Source organism: Stegodyphus dumicola, chromosome 4 (assembly GCF_044657685.1).
Source record: "Stegodyphus dumicola isolate Sdum_Otavi_A_Nest chromosome 4, ASM4465768v1".
NCBI lineage: Eukaryota > Metazoa > Arthropoda > Arachnida > Araneae > Eresidae > Stegodyphus > Stegodyphus dumicola.
The window spans coordinates 182,896,586-182,914,848 of record NC_140771.1 but is presented as its reverse complement, the minus strand read 5'-3'; positions in this window follow the sequence as shown (position 1 = coordinate 182,914,848).

Below are 18,263 nucleotides of genomic sequence, written 5' to 3'. Positions count from 1 at the left end.
AAAACTATCTAACAAAAAATATGTGTAACAACTGGATCAGGAGTAAAAAAATGCATTAAAATTCTGTAGTTACTTCCAGCGGGAATATGCTATTTGATATCCTTATTTATTATAATGGATGGTATTCCATCATTCGATTTTCGTATTTTATAGTTTTGTAAAATAAACTGTATAATAAACTGGGATTGAAATAAGCAAAATTGAACAAATAAAGAAAAACAAATTAAACACATTCAAATGTAAATACGTTGCTTTTTTCATTTAATCATACGCAGTAAATTCTCGCATGGCAACCACTTCTCATAGACGACAGCTGTAAAAAAAATCAATGTATCTGAGAATGTAAACAAACAACGGTAATCACATTTACCGTATTTTTCGCCGTATAAGACTCACCGGCATATAATACGCACCCAATTTTAAAGGAGGCAAATCTAGAAAAAAAAGATTATGAACCAAATTCTGTAGTGAAATATTTTATATCAACTGTATAAAGTTAACAGCAGTTTAAGAAAAATTTTATGTCAACCATGTAACATACTAAGAGCTATCTTTACTCTCATAAACAGTCAGCAAACAGTGAAAGTAACAAAAATAAGTCCATTTTGCCGGTGACGTGTGATCCACTCCTTTACTTCTACCTCTAACTCTGGCCACTTTGCAGTTGGTCCACGCAAGGTGTGCTTGCTTTTATCCAACTTTTGGAGCTGATCCTCCTGTTTCCTCCACTCTCTTATCATTTTCTCAGTTGGAGGTGGCCCAAAGTGTCTCTCCGCTGCTCTGTTTCCATGCTCCTTAGCAAATTTTATTACTTCCAGCTTGAAAGCAACTTTATATGCCAGTCTCTTCTGCTTTGACATCTTGATGGGGTGGTATGAAATATGATATATTTCATTCAGATATAAAATACTACATATATCACAGCAGCGAAGAGACGCGTGCCTTCACCCGCTCCCGCGCTGGCTTACGAGACTCTAAAAAGTGCACAAAGCCAGCGCGGGAGCGAGCGAAGGCACGCGCCTCTTCGCTCAGCCAATCGCAGCGCGAGGCAGAGACCGTCCAAATACAGTGCAAGGCAGAGCGGGGCTTCCTGGTCTCAGACGGCGCCATGGAGGTAGGAAAGGGAGGAGGGGCCATTCCGCGCCAGAAGTGAAGCACTGCTTTGAAGCTTGGGTCACCAGACGGGGTGTTTCTTTGTTTACATTCAGAAGCTCGCTTGACAAGATTCTGATAGTATTTCGACACACGACAGTTCCATAGAAATCGAAAAAGGGACACTCTCGCATGAAAGAAACATTCATAGTGTGATGGATAATAGCAATTTGTATAGTTTACTGACATTTACACAAAAATCACATCTTGGTTATTTTTCGATAACTAACAACAGCGATTTTGATTATGAATTTGTTTTATAAAATTCTAAGCTGTTGCACTACAAAAATATAGATTTTAAGAAAAATGTTATGCTTAAAGAATGAAAAATGCCTTACGGTACATTTAAAATTGTATACGTCTTTCGATACCCTTGATAGAGTATTCGCTACTTTTATTTTATTTTCCAAACGTCAAAATGTTTTAAATAAAACAAATTTTTTTCACATCCATATAATATTGTAACATGTACCTTTTAAAATTTTTTAGAGAAGAGGCTTTACTGCTGCTCATTTTAAACCCATCGTTTTAATTTTATATATCTGAAAAATAATCACTTTGGGCTTACACGTTTTACTTATTTGGGTTAATTAAAAATAAAATTACCATCAAATGCTGCAATCCTCGTCAAAATTAATAAATATACACGACAAGTTAGCTTTCCCTTCATTTGGAACCACACATTTGTGAATGAATGGGAAAAAAAAAAAAAAAAAATCTGATAAGTATAATTAAAAGAATTATTCCCCTTACATTTTATAATAACTCAGTTACAAGTTTTAAATAATACTTAAAAAAAAAAAAAATTATTCCCTTTCAGAAATGTTCAGAGAAAGTCAAATACTATTTAATTATTAGGAATTAGCGAAATACTTATTTAAAGTATTTCGCTAATTCCTAATAATTCTCTAATTTAAAATGAACCGAATAGAGCATTAATTATAAATTGACTTACATTTTTCGATTTAAAAGATGCCTCAGAAGCCAAAAAATCATGTCATATTAAAGAAAGTATTTTAGGAAGAAGCTCTATAAATAGAAAAGAAATAATGCATAATTTTAATATTAATAATGCAATAAACTTTGATCTTAATTTTTGTACCTTAACCGAATAAAATCGAATTACCTTAATTTTTTTTCCTAATGTAATTAACGAAAACTTATGAAAATATTTCTTTCAAATTAAACCATTCTGAGAAAACTGTCCTGTGAAAAGTATAGCATTTAGTTCCGTTCAGAATGAAATGTTGTTAAAAAATATGTTGTTTTCACATACTTAGGACTCTGAAGTGTTGTAGAAAAATAAAATATATACATTTATATGTATATTTGCGACGTAATTACAAAATATTTACACCCGAACGCGTCAAATCCCGTAGAACTCAATGGTAAATGACCCAATGTTTTGGTCACCACGTAGGGATCGCCGGAGCTTCAGAGCAGGGTACGTTTAGGGCGACTCCTTCTTACTTCCTACCTCCATGGACGGCGCCAAGAGGTGGAAGGGAACGGAGTGGCCGAGTATTCCTGCGGTAAGGTATGTATGCAGAGGTGGAGGGGCAGCGGAGGGCCATGGTGGGCTTTTGTATTTGCCGTATAAGACGCAGGCACTTTCCCCCCCTGATTTTGGGGAGAAAAAGTGCGTCTTATACGGCGAAAAATACGGTATAATAGTCTTCTCTAAGAAGAATATCGCCTAATTTGACCGAGACCATTAAATGCATTTATTCGCGCTTGCGCACACAAACACCCCACCCATCCATACACACAAAAAAATCTTAACTTTAGATTTATATTATGGAAAAGCTCTCTAGGGTTATTTCCTCAAAGGAAGAATTGTTTTGGTGGTCTATTTTCTGCTAGAAGCTGCGTCATTCACACGCTACGAATGGTAAAAATACCAAAACGACCATAAGGCTAGCCAATTCGCTGTAATCAGCCCAAAATATTTTCAAGCAATATACAAGCTAAGAAATGTATCCTTAACAGGGAAACAATTTTCTTATGCCAAACGACTTTTACACACTTATGAAACAATTTTTTTCTTTTCTCAGTGTAATGTAATTTATTTTCTAGGCTCGTTTGTAACACTATTTCATTTACATGAATCATAATATTCTTGAACAATTTATACTAATTGTTTTAAACTCCTTTTTCTGCAGACTTATGTGATAGATTGATTACAATGTTATCGTCAATAAAAGGTAATGATTTCATAAATATTTATAATGTCGATGAGACAGGCCTTTGTTATCGGTCAAACGTTCACTAAATCATTAATTATTGAGACTCAGTGGTTCAAACGAAAATGGTACTAAAACAGTAAAAGAAAGAGAAACGACGATAGTATAAGTCAGTGACTTAGACAGAAAGAAATAATCTTTTATAAGTTCTAAATTCTGTTAAAGAAGTTAAAGCATTCAGTCCCTAAATTAGAAAATAAAAATATGATTTATTTATTTATTAATTACGAATTGTTTTGGGAACAAAAAGATTAACCAAAGAGAAAATAACTCAGCAAGTAGGCCTGTTTCTTTCCATGAATAGTGAATACTTTTGAAATTAAATAAAATTTATTATGTAAAATTTTTGTAGTTTTGTTCTTTACTTATTGACGTATGAAATTTGTTTTTTATGGTTTAAAATGTAATTCATTAAAAGTATTGAGCATTTAGGAGAAAATTTAAATGTACAGGAAGTTATTGCAAATGAGTTTTTGTTTGCTACGTTATTCTTTGTCATTAGTTTGTAACTTTTATTACTGTACATTTATACAAGTAAACTAATGTGATTTAGAGTTAATTTTATTGTTGGTATAGCGTCGTTTCACCCGTATGCTGTTCTGTTTAACATACCATTCTTCTAAAGTTATTAACGAAAGTGAAGTAATTTAAGCCTCCGACAAAAAAGACATGGTTTCGTTAATGCTGGGGGTGGAAGTGACTTTTGCCATAATCGTTTGAAGCATCAATACTACGGCCAGAAAGACCCCAGCTTGAGCCTTAGTAGTAAGAGAGCAACAATGGTTATTGACTTATTAATGAGTAAATGATAACAGTAAATATTTTTATTGTTTATTGTTATCATTTAGCGCAAAATTTGCCATTAAGTATCCAAGTAGCGTTTTTCAGCAACCAAATACCAGATGGAACAAATATACCAAATCAAGTTGCGCGACGAAGACATCTACACAGCTGTAAACGATATGCTACTGTTCTACTTCAGTATATGTCCTCGAGAGATTTTAGGGTAATAAATCTATTTTGGAAATCGATAATCGCCATCACCGATAATCTTTTTCTTAAAGACGATTACCTGTCTAGAAGACCGAAATTTTTTGAAACTGTGAATTTTTATCTTAAAGAAAGTTAAAGGTACTTACACACATAGTCCAACAGAAACTGTTTAAAATAAGTATGCATCTTTCCCTATAAACATTTCGAAAAATTTATCACATTTCTGTGCCAATTGCAGCATGTATTCGCAATTTAAGGTATGGTTTCGTTTATTTTATTATAACAAAGCACTCAAAGACTATCTGCCTATGGGGAAGGGATGCCTTCGTGGAAGACTTTCTAAGATAAATTAGCTCCTATACACGTTACACATAGGGAAGATTACGAGAAACTCATGCAGACAACCCGTTCGCTGAGATTCGAACCCCGGACCGAACTACCAATATTCAGCGACTTTACCACTCTGCCGCTATTAATTTTAGTTAATCACTCCAATTATGTTTAAGGCCTCAATTGTTTTTAAGAATAATGTATTTAAAATATTTTTTTAATGAATTAAAAACATTTGAGCTTGTGGTGGTATAGTCAGAACATCATACTAACGTTCGGAAAATGTATTTCCAATTTCCTTTCAAATTGAAATTTTCAATGATCTCTGCTCTGAAAAACAAACAATACCTCTGCAGATTTATATTAGTTAAAATATTCTGGTCTGGAGTGATCATTTGATTCCGAACCAAACTTTTCATTAATTTTTCTTTGCTTCGGCTTCCCAGCTAGTAAAGGCATGGCACGCATGCAGTTTTCTATTTATCATTGGTTTTCTTTTATCAGAATTCTATTTATCAGAATTTCTTACGTGGATTTTATTTTCCTGCCGTTGGTATCAGACATATACAATAAAATCTTTCGTAATCAGCATCCTGTTAGCCGGCACTGTCAAAATACCCGCAGTTCTGAAGGCTTAAAATTAAATTCGAAATTAAAACCTATGGGATAAAAAATACGTATAGGACTAACAATCTGAAAACGTAAAAGAGGAAAACATTTGGGTTATGTTTCTTCTCCCAACGCAACAAGACTTTCGCAATTAATGGATGAGTTATCCAATATATACGAGTAAATATGAACTACCTATTCCTTTTCATGCGTTGAAGGGTGAACATTGAAATTAGTGTCAACAACTTTCAGAAAGAGCCCGCATTAAAACGCACCATATTTACTTTGGTTCTTGCCTGGAAAGATGTAAAGGATATTGCTTTGTTGGATTAACTTGAAAGATTACGTCGAATACTTGAAAGAATCGTTGAAAATACCTGAAAGAATATTACATCGCTGTTGGTGCAAAGTGTGGCCTATGATCATGTTCATATAACGCACCATATTTACTTTGGTTCTTGCCTGGAAAGATGTAAAGGATATTGCTTTGTTGGATTAACTTGAAAGATTACGTCGAATACTTGAAAGAATCGTTGAAAATACCTGAAAGAATATTACATCGCTGTTGGTGCAAAGTGTGGCCTATGATCATGTTCATATAACGCACCATATTTACTTTGGTTCTTGCCTGGAAAGATGTAAAGGATATTGCTTTGTTGGATTAACTTGAAAGATTACGTCGAATACTTGAAAGAATCGTTGAAAATACCTGAAAGAATATTACATCGCTGTTGGTGCAAAGTGTGGCCTATGATCATGTTCATATAACGCACCATATTTACTTTGGTTCTTGCCTGGAAAGATGTAAAGGATATTGCTTTGTTGGATTAACTTGAAAGATTACGTCGAATACTTGAAAGAATCGTTGAAAATACCTGAAAGAATATTACATCGCTGTTGGTGCAAAGTGTGGCCTATGATCATGTTCATATAACGCACCATATTTACTTTGGTTCTTGCCTGGAAAGATGTAAAGGATATTGCTTTGTTGGATTAACTTGAAAGATTACGTCGAATACTTGAAAGAATCGTTGAAAATACCTGAAAGAATATTACATCGCTGTTGGTGCAAAGTGTGGCCTATGATCATGTTCATATAACGCACCATATTTACTTTGGTTCTTGCCTGGAAAGATGTAAAGGATATTGCTTTGTTGGATTAACTTGAAAGATTACGTCGAATACTTGAAAGAATCGTTGAAAATACCTGAAAGAATATTACATCGCTGTTGGTGCAAAGTGTGGCCTATGATCATGTTCATATAACGCACCATATTTACTTTGGTTCTTGCCTGGAAAGATGTAAAGGATATTGCTTTGTTGGATTAACTTGAAAGATTACGTCGAATACTTGAAAGAATCGTTGAAAATACCTGAAAGAATATTACATCGCTGTTGGTGCAAAGTGTGGCCTATGATCATGTTCATATAACGCACCATATTTACTTTGGTTCTTGCCTGGAAAGATGTAAAGGATATTGCTTTGTTGGATTAACTTGAAAGATTACGTCGAATACTTGAAAGAATCGTTGAAAATACCTGAAAGAATATTACATCGCTGTTGGTGCAAAGTGTGGCCTATGATCATGTTCATATAACGCACCATATTTACTTTGGTTCTTGCCTGGAAAGATGTAAAGGATATTGCTTTGTTGGATTAACTTGAAAGATTACGTCGAATACTTGAAAGAATCGTTGAAAATACCTGAAAGAATATTACATCGCTGTTGGTGCAAAGTGTGGCCTATGATCATGTTCATATAACGCACCATATTTACTTTGGTTCTTGCCTGGAAAGATGTAAAGGATATTGCTTTGTTGGATTAACTTGAAAGATTACGTCGAATACTTGAAAGAATCGTTGAAAATACCTGAAAGAATATTACATCGCTGTTGGTGCAAAGTGTGGCCTATGATCATGTTCATATAACGCACCATATTTACTTTGGTTCTTGCCTGGAAAGATGTAAAGGATATTGCTTTGTTGGATTAACTTGAAAGATTACGTCGAATACTTGAAAGAATCGTTGAAAATACCTGAAAGAATATTACATCGCTGTTGGTGCAAAGTGTGGCCTATGATCATGTTCATACATGACAAGTGATAAAGGTTCTCTTAATTTAAAGCACGTGTATTCGATATTTGAGATTTACTTGTATGTTCGGAAAAGATTTGTGTTTATGGAGACGAGTTTGAAATTCTGATATATGTAGGCAATTCTATTCTTGTCACACTCTCTCAGGATTAAGATAAATAATCGGGCATCTACTGAAAAGGAGAAAAATGATGAAGAGGGGTATGAAAATGAAGACGACACGCAGAATAAGAGTGTTATGTGAAAAGAAAGCTGATGAAAGATTGTAAACTATCCTAAGATTTGTCGAGCAATGTTCATCTATGTCAGTAAGTGATGTTATGAAACTTCAGTGAACACACAGCGAATCTTTTCAGCTAGCGACAATCTTGTAGAAAATTTTCAATATTATTTATTTATTTAATGGTGAATAATTATTCGAAAACTGCGACCAACGAACTTTGAATGCTGCAGTTTCTACAGATAGCATTATAAAACATAAACATTTAAGATATAGAAAAATATATCCAGTTATCTGGAAAGTTCTGTTATCTGGAATCGGTGAAATTTCATTTCTGCCGGTTAAAAGGGATTATACCATATATTTTCGATTCATATCTTTATATTCAATAAAATTGACACTTATTTTGAAAAGTAAAACACAAAACTTTGATCCCTATATAATAAAATTGACTAAGTTATTTTATTTCAAAGCTTGGAACATTTTACATATGAAAAAAATAAAGTAATTTTTATCTCTTTCTTTGAGAAGACGGTTAAAAAATAAATTAGTATAATGTAAGATTGACTTTTGTCAGTTTATGACATTCGGCGATATTCATTGTGTGTGTAACATTTTTTAATCAATGTGTAACATTTTTTAATGTGTAATTTTATTACATTTGGCAAGTTCAAAAACCTTTTCAAAAGATTAGTTTTCAAATGCTGATAATACATATATTAATAATATTCTCATGAAATTATGTTATTTTAAGGTCATATTTTTATAGCGCTACAAAAAACTATTTGGACTAGAAATATTTTCCATTTAAATTTATTCAAAAATTGTTATGAGTTAACTATTTAGCATACGTAGAGCTTGCAACTGCTTTCTAGAAGACAATTTATTTAGAATTCTGTAGATTAAATCCCCTTTTAAAAGAAATCTGTACTGATAAAATCATTTCACGACAGTTGACATATCAATGCTTGTCGCTTAATCTATTAATATCAGAAAATATTCCTTTTTTAATTGTATAAAAATTTAATATTTCAGTTCTCAGATTCTGTACCATCCCAGAATTCTCAAGGAACATAATCTCAAATTTAAAAATAAATATCTCGGTCAATATTAATCGTTTGAGAGTAAACTAGTTATGTTTTATGTTTCAGAATGAAGATGCACTTTTCTTCAATTTAGCTACAGGGATAAAAGGTATAAAAGCGAGATTTCGTAGTTTTTATAAAACTGATTTTAAAAATTTTAAATTGCCAAAGCACGAAAATTGACGTCATTCAAAGCATTTTTGTAACTAAAAATATATATCTACGTTTAAAATAAGAATCGTGTTGAAAATAAAAAATGCATAAGAAATATGTATATATGTATACAATGTGTGTATTGGTATACAATGTGCCAATAACAATGTGTGTATTGACGCTTTCTTTACATGTGATCATGTTCATGTTTCATAATTAATTTATCCTTGTACTACCTACAAAATTTAATATTTCAAGCGTCTTGTTTCAGTATTCCTTAAATATCTGAAGAAAGTTCTAGAATAATACCTAAACATTAAGATTCAAAACATTAAAAAAATATTATTACCAGCATTCTGTGTAGTTGATTAAAAAATTCTAAGATTGATTTCAGAGTCAGGCAGATTAACAAACTATGTATACTGTTTTTTTTCCTTTCAAAGCAGAGTTATTTTAAGTTTCTCTTAAAATGTCCTGTATGCGAGGGTGATCTACCTGCCGCTAGGCAGATAGCTTGGCGACTTTTGCAATAATGGGAACAATAACTTCTTCGTATTTAATTGCATTTTGCACAAAATTTTATGAACTATTCAGAACAAGGAACATGCTGCGTTGCTATATTTCATTTAGCATAAGATAGTGGGGTTTTTTCATATCTTCATCTGAAAAATAAAAATCTATTTTCTGTCCCCTGAAAAAAAAAAAAAAAAAAAAAAAAAAATCCAAGCTGTTCTCATTTTACTCGAGTTCTCTATTAACTGGTCTTAGTGTCATGGGATTATTGAGTTCTAAGTAAGATATTCCAAGTAATCCAAGGCTGTCTCAAAATAAAATCATTGTTTCCTGAAACAATTCGGTATTTTCTTTTTCAGGGTTTTGAACAGATGGGTTTTTAAGAATTTCATGGTACTCTCGGTCGCTGTCTGACCATAGGTTAGGAATATTAACAACCATAATATCACAGGATAACCTGTCAGAATGTGTTTTGTCCGTCATTTGTGCGTTACCATCTTTGGCATTCTTAGCGAATAATCTAATGCTCTGAGTGTGTCTAATTAGGCCATTTGTGGCATTACGGAGCTTAGCCCTGGGGCGCATTTTACATCGCTCATCGTTTTTCTCAAGGTAATCAGAGTTGTGCATCTTTGTTACATCCGTAGTCAACAATATGGCAGAATCGACTCGCTTTGTTATTGCTGTCTTTTGGCGTTTTCTGTTATAATCTGTTATTTTAAAACTGATACATTAATGGCCTTCCGAAACCTTAACCTCTGCGATCGCAACACATGTCGTCATCACCGTACTGGACCAATATTCTTTAATCTCACTTGAGACGGAAGTTTAAAGTCAGCTCTCATTCATGCGCTTTTCAAGACGCGAAACACGCTAAAAGGCATTTTTAAAGAACTCTCGCCATTTTTTGAACGAACAACCAACTTTATTAGTCAAAACTTACAGAATAACTGAAAAACATTTTTAAGCGCGCAAATCGTCTGCGGATAATCGTCTGCGGTAATTTACATTTCTTAGTGGAATTATCTTGGTAGCGTAACAACGCAAATACGTTACAACGCTAAACAGAAATGATATGGGGGAAAAGAATTAGGATTCTCGGACCATCTGTCCAATTGTCGTTGGACAGAAATAACGCTGAATTGTCTATTCTAAAGTAACAGACTTAAAGAGCTTCAGAGTGTAGCGCCACTGCAGTCTCGGTGTGTGCTTGCAGATGACAAATGATATGTCTTGGGGATCGAGCTCATAGAAGTCAAATATCGTAGCAAAAATCGACGTACATTTCTGCATTCGTTGCCAATATTTGGATCTCTTACCTGTAAGTGTTGAACGGTCAACCAAACGTTCCAATTTACGAGAGTCAATACACAGTTTTTCTCTAGGAATAGGAGTCCGGAATCTTCGCCCTGGTTTGCAAATTCTCTTCACAGCAGACTAAAAGTGCTTTACGAGAAAGAGACAGAAAATGTATCCAATAAAAGTCAGCAGTTTGCAAAGTAATGGAAAACACGTTGTAAACTGAAAGATAACAAAGGTATATATAACATAACAAAATACTTTTAGCTAAAAATGCAAAATGTTTTTATTGAAATGCACTCCCAATAACATGATTGCATTCTGCATAATACTACATAATGATTATTTTTTCTCAGAGTTTATTTATGATTCAGACGGTACAGCATTTGGTAGTAAAGTTAAAATTTTTAAGAGCTGTGTGCGTTATATAATGTAAGAAAGCTCTTATTAATTTTACTAATTTTATAAGTTTTACTAATTTTATAAGGATTTATTTAGTAAAGAAGATATGAATTAATTAAACCACTTCTTGCAAAACATTAGGGTTGCTTTTAAATGATTCACTTTGCGAAAGAGCAAAGGAATTATGTAACAAGGAGGATATCTAAAACGTTTAGGCTCTTGTTCTTACTTTTCCGGGACATTACTTTTTGTTTTCCTTTTTTGCTTATAAGCGATGATAATTATTATATTATTACTTTGAAAGTCTGTGACATAATCCGTTGTTGTATGCCTCTATTATATTTTATTGCCTGAAATATTTAGAAGTACTATGAGTGGAGTATCAACTACTAGTCATATTATCCTTTAGGAGAAATAATCCATATATTCTTAGAACTTTAAATTAATGAATTCAAGCAGATGATTTCTAAATATGGCAAGCATAACAAAAGTATGAATACAATGAAATGTAAATTTAATTATACAGAACTAATTCAACTTTTCAGAAGAATTCATAACAGACCGTTTTATACGGAATAGTTATTTTACGTTTTGGACCAGAAATAAAGATAGGCTGAACCAAAACTGCTTTTCTCATAAAACTACTTAATTAAACTGCTCTGCTAACAGAAAATGGCCTTTGGGCTCGAAAACATCAAGATAAATCTTCATTACGTTGGTTTCAAATACACGCGTCTAATCACTTTAGTCAGGAAAATGAATTTTCTGATTGATGAGACACATTTATATCATTGATCTATTGCGCACTAAGGAAAATTTACGAACCTTAATTTCGTTGCGTGCATTAAAAAGAATTCAAATTTCCTGCAGTTTATTAGTTTGTTCTGTACTAAAAATTAGCTCCAATAGCAGCCCTGATTTCTATTTCTGTTTATTTTCTGGGATTCATGATCTGTTTTAACTCTTGTTTTCGTCTTTGCTTAGCTAAAGCGAATTATTTAGCTATAGCGAATTATGATTCTTTGAGAGAAAATTAAACTTTCTTTGAAAATTTGTTAATTTCAATTGCATTGAAAAATAAATCCGAGTTTCGAAGAAACTTGAACACTAAAAGGCAATTCACTAATGAACTTTTCTCATTGAGTGCTGAGATATAAAAATTAAAGGTATAGAGACATTATGTTTTCCAGGAGAAGGAACGCAAAGAATTAACAGTGATCTCTCCGGTGTTCGAATCACTAACCTTGAGCTTTCTATCACTATTCTAAAGTTGAGCTTTCTATCACTTACACCACAAGAGTATGCACAGCGGCATTTTATAATTTTTTACATTCCCTGCCTTTTATAGGCTGACTGGAAAAATGCGTTAGTCGCCCAGATCTTGGTGGTGACGAGCTATCATCCAGCACATTTAACTTTTGGCACCACTGAGAAAATACTAAGTTTTTGAGGCAGTAAACATATATCTATCTTGGGATTCGATTAGTTCTACACTTTCTGCCTTTTCTTTCATTCTAAGTTTTACGACAATAGTTGCTATCCGCTATATGTCGCTGTGATTTTTTTCCTGTTAATTTTATCTAAAGACTCATTTAAAAAAAAACAACAGATTTAACTTATAGAAAATATTTATTCAATTTCTTTTTAGAACCATAATTTTTTAGGTTATTAAACTAACAATAATTTCATTAATTATATTTATTCCCTTGAACAATACACATCATCCTTAATGCTACTACTTTATGATCGACCATCGAAAAAGGTAGCTTCATGACAGAATGCGATAATAAGAGCTCATAAAATGAAGACGTGTAATAAACATAGGTCAACTGTTTTATCTGCTACTGATAATAATGAAAATATATTGTCCGTTCATACAAGGGTGTTTACACCACAAAATGTGACAGAAAATACTATCCCAGATAATGTTTCTAATAATTATAATCAGATACACTCTAATTTTGTGAATAGTGGAACTATAAACAAGGAAGTTTTGTTGTGCACTGTTGCAGTTTAAGTTCGTGACGCACTAGGGAATTTCGTACAGTGTCGAGCCTTGTTGGATTCTGGCTCACAGGCAAACTTCATTACTGAGAGTTGTCTTTCAAAACTTCGTCTGGATAGAAAAACAGCAAGGATCCAGATATCGTGCCTAGGATCAACAAGATCTCAAACAAATGGAGAATTGGAGATTACTTTTTCCCCTCACTTTGGTTCGGAACCTTCCTTTACAACTTTTGTTTTAGTTATAGACAAGATTTGCGGAAACTTATCACACGTATCATTACCATCAAATATTGTGAACTCTTTCAATGATCTGATTTTGGCAGATCCTACATTTTATGAATCTGCTCCAATAGATATTCTTCTAGGAGTCAATGTTTTCATGTGACTTGTTTTGGGTGAACCAATTAAACGAAACCAAGAACTTCCAACAGCTTTTCGTTCAAAATTAGGTTGGATCATTTCAGGAACAGCGTTAGTTAATTCTTATGTGAACTCTTGCATATCATTAAATAATTTAGAGTTAACTACTGAGGAATTAGTTAAGAAATTTTGGACTCTAGAAACAGTTCTGGAAGAAACTGTTCTGTCAAAATCCGAGGTAAGGTGTGAGGAACATTTTAAAACTTTTCATGAGAGACAACTCAGGTAGATATGTAGTAAGATTACCATTCAAGAAATCGCCATCAGAATTAGGAGATTCAAGGGAATTAGCTTATAAGGTATTTCTCCCTCTTTCCTAGCGAGCCTTCGTGGTCTAGTGGTTCTGCACGCCGGGCCGGTATTCCAGAGGTCCGTGGTTCAATTCCCGGCGAAGGCGATTGCTCATTTTACATCTTGCCTGCTTCCAAAAGTACCTAATATCTCTACAGTGGCGCCCGAACTAAAAGGGTATTGGATGACAATTCTCTACACCCAGGATTCGGCGATTGGGTCCCTTGAAAACCCCAGTCGCCCTTTAAAAAGGTGAATATATAAGGTATTTCTTCCACCTTCCTAGCGTGCCTTCGTTTTGTAGTGGTTCTGCACGCTGAGACGGTATTCCAGAGGTCCTTGGTTCGATTCCCGGCAAAGGCGGTTGCTAATTTTTCATCTCTCCGGCTTTTCCAATTAACCTAATGTGTCTACAAGCTTTGACAAGGTTTTTATTTTGGAAAATAGATTCGTGAAAAAACCCGATCTATATAACTTGATGAATATTTGCATTTGCAACATATGGAAGTCATACCTGATTCTGAACCTGTCCCTCCAATAGTCTATTATCTACCTCATCACCCAGTATTTAAACCATCAAGCACTAGCACTAAATTAAGGGTTGTATTTGACGCATCAGCTAAAACATCTAGTGGATATTCACTTAATGACCAAACGCGTAGGTCCTAGAATTCAACCAGAGTTGTTGGACATTATCATCCGATTTAAAACATATGCTGTTGCTATCTGTGCGGATATAGAAAAAATGTATAGACAAATTCGTGTGTATCAAGAAGATACGAATTTTCAGATCATTCTTTGGAGAAATCATGTGAATGAACCAATTCAAGAATATGGAATACTAACGGTGACATATGGAACTTTCCCTGCACCTCTTTTATCAACCCGTTTTCTTCTCCAGTTAGTTTTAGATGAACAAGGAGATTTTACAAGGGCTTTTGAAGTTATCAAATATGATTTTTATTTGGATGATGTTTTAACAGATGCTGCATCAAGAACTGCTGCCAAAATTTTAATACATGACATATATAATCTTATGCGTAGAGGAGGCTTCATGCTTCGGAAATGGTCATCTAACATGCCTGATGTGTTAGAAGGAATACCACAAGAACTCAGAGAAAATGCATTTCAGTTAAACATTAAGGAATTTAAACATTTTCAAGGAACAATCAAGAAAGGTGTTAGGAATAAACTGGCATCCCCAAAGTGACACATTTAATTTTAACATTCTACCTTCTGTAATTTTAGTTGTCACCAAAAGGAGTGTGCTGTCAGAAGTTGGCAGAATTTTTGACCCCTTAGGCTGGTTAGCCCTAGTTATTATTTTTGCAAAAATATTTCTTCAAGACTTGTGGACTGAAAGTTAGATTGGGATGAAACTCTTAATCCACAACAATCGACCATCTGGACTCGTTTTCAGGGAGAGTTAAATTCGCTTAGCAATTTAAAAATTCCTAGAATGATTTAATTGATAATCATTGCAAGCTGGAGTTACATGCCTTTTGTGATTCATCTGAGAAGTCGTATTGTGCAGTTATTTATGATAAATCGTTTCCTGAAGAAGAAAGTAAGGTATCATTGATATGTGCAAAAAAAAAAAAAAAAAAAAAAAAAAAAAAGAGTTGCACCACTTAAAGCGCAATCTTTACCACGACTAGAACTATGTTCTGCACTATTGCTAGCAAATCTACTTAAGATAATGATGAAATGCTTGAATGTTCCTGCTAGTAATTGTTTTGCATAGTCAGATTCTACTATCACTTTATTTTGGATTGCATCTAAATCACGCAGATGGCTTCCTTTCGTAGCCAATCGAGTTACGAAAATTCAAACTGCCATTCCTGAGATGAAATGGAATCACGTTCAAGGGAAAAATAATCCTGCTGATTATGGTACTGAGGATTACAACCTGATGAATTGATTGAATGTGATCAATGGTTCAATGGACCTTCCTGGTTACAGAATTTTAATCCGGAATCTATATTGGATGAACAGATGGAACTGGACAGTCAAGAAGTAGCCAAGGAAGAAAGGAAATACGTTATTTCTAATTTAGTTAAAATTGATGATGACTCGTTTCTTTGCAAACTTTCATCTTGGATAAAATTATGCTGTATCGTTGCTTATTGTTTACGATTTATCAAAAATTGTTTAAAGCGCAGAAAACAGGATTTCTTGTCAGTGAAGAACTTAATAATGCGAGTTGTACGATAATAAGAATTTTACAACGTTCTGAATTTCCTGACGAAATATCAAGTTTAAAGAGTGGAAATTATGTGAAATCGAATACTTTCCTTAAGTCCATTCCATGATGAAAGAGAAATTATTCGTGTTGGAGGTCGATTAAGGAATTCAAAAATTTTGGAAACTCAAAAACATCCTATGCTCATTCCTCAAAAACATTTTATTTCTAAGCTCGTCATTAGACATTATTACGAAATGTATTTGCATGCACCTCCTCTACTGTTTCTTTCTATAATAAGACAAAGGTTTTGGATTGCCTCTGCTAGATCTAAAATAAGAAAAATTATTAAGAATTGTGTTGTTTGTTGTAGACATCGTGCCCAAGTTGCAAAACAAATGATGGCTGACCTACCATCATCTACAGTTACAGCTTCACGAGTTTTGTTTCAAGTTGGGATGGATTTTACCGACCCATTCATGATAAAACACATAGCAGGCCGTGGTCAAAAGGCTTTCAAGTGTTATGTTTGCATTTTTGTCTGTTTTACCACTCGAGCAGTTCATCTTGACGTTGTCGAAGATCTTTCTTCTAAAGCTTGTGTGGAAGCATTAAAACGGCTTTTATCCAGGACAGGAAAACCAAAGGAAATATTTAGTGACTTCGGGACGAACTTCAAGGGTGCTAGCAAGGAAATGCGTAAGGCTCTTTGTTATGTCAGAAAATGAACATCTCCATGCTTTCCTGACTTCAGAAAATGTTAAATGGAATTTCATTTCTCCAGCCGCGCCACATTTTGGAGGACTTTGGGAATCTTCTGTAAAATCTATGAAGTATCATCTTCGAAGATCAATGGGAGCAGCGATCTTGATTTATGCCGAATTCACAACCTTGGTAACTCAGATTGAGGCCTGTATGAATTCGAAGCCTTTGTCTCCACAATCTGAAGATCCAATCACATTAGTGTTATCACACCTGGACACTTACTCATTGGTTTATGTCTCACATCATTGCCCGTAGAAAATTTTGAAGAATCGAAAAATATTGTTCATCGATGGAAACTGAGACAACTAATTTTCCAAAACGTTTGGAGGAAATGGAGTCCAGAATATCTGCTTGAGTTACAACATCGAAATAAGTGGAAGAAATCTCACGAAAATATGTCTGTCCACGACTTAGTACTGATTAAGGATATAAACATATCTCCTCTTCAATGGAAACTGCGTAGAATAATTCGTGTATGTCCAGGATCGGATAACAAAGTTCGAGTTGGGGATATATGAACTGTCGATGGAAAAATTAAAAGACCTATTGTTAAGCTCTGTCCTTAGCATGTCAAACACTATGAACTTTTAACTCTTTAGAACATTAGCCTTTTTTACACTGTTAAGTTGGATTATTTACAGCTTTTCTTTATACTTTGTCACCAGTATTTTCTTACAACTTTTCAGGTTATCTTGTATTTTCCTTTGAAGCTCTTGTAGTGCGTCAAGGGTCGCGGTATGTTATTATTAAATTTAACTTTGTAGATGAAGCTGCTATTGCGAACGCAGATTGATTAAGTCAATCATGTGACTACTCCTCCTTTGTAGTCGAGAATAGATGTTCTATTTATATTAGGTGAATTCGCAACACAACTCTTTTTTGGCTTAAAAATAAAATCGCATTTTAATACCGTCCATTTGCTGTTTTTTATTAATCCGCATCGCATATCTACATTATTATTCAGAGGACATAAAAATTTCATTGAAAATAGCATTCTGAATTTCTTACGCGTATGCAAAACTGAACTTAACATATTGACATATACTGCATATTTAATAAATCTAGATCTTAAGAAATAATCCAGCTCGTGTATTGTTTCAGGTGAAGAAAGCCTTTCCTTACAAACTGATCTTTTTTTTTTTTTTTTTTTTTTTTTTGAAGAAATCGTTCTAGTATTACATTTGGTAACTGTTTGGGCTCGGTATCTGAATGTATTGAAATTTGAGGACTGTATCAAGCTGAAAAACACATGGGCTGTGACATGGTGTACTTCTCCAGAAGAATGATTGACTCCTCGCCAGCAGTCTTGAGTAAATTGCTATTCGAGAGTTTGGTTCGGACGTTTTACTACAGCTACAGTATTCTACTGATATAACGTTTCAGAGTATCACATGTTTTGGTTGGAAGTCTTAAAGCGTTTCATCCATCAGCAACGTTCAGCTTAAAACGTGCCTTGACGAATTTATTAATTCAAGACTTGATGATTCTTGCCGTCTAACTTAT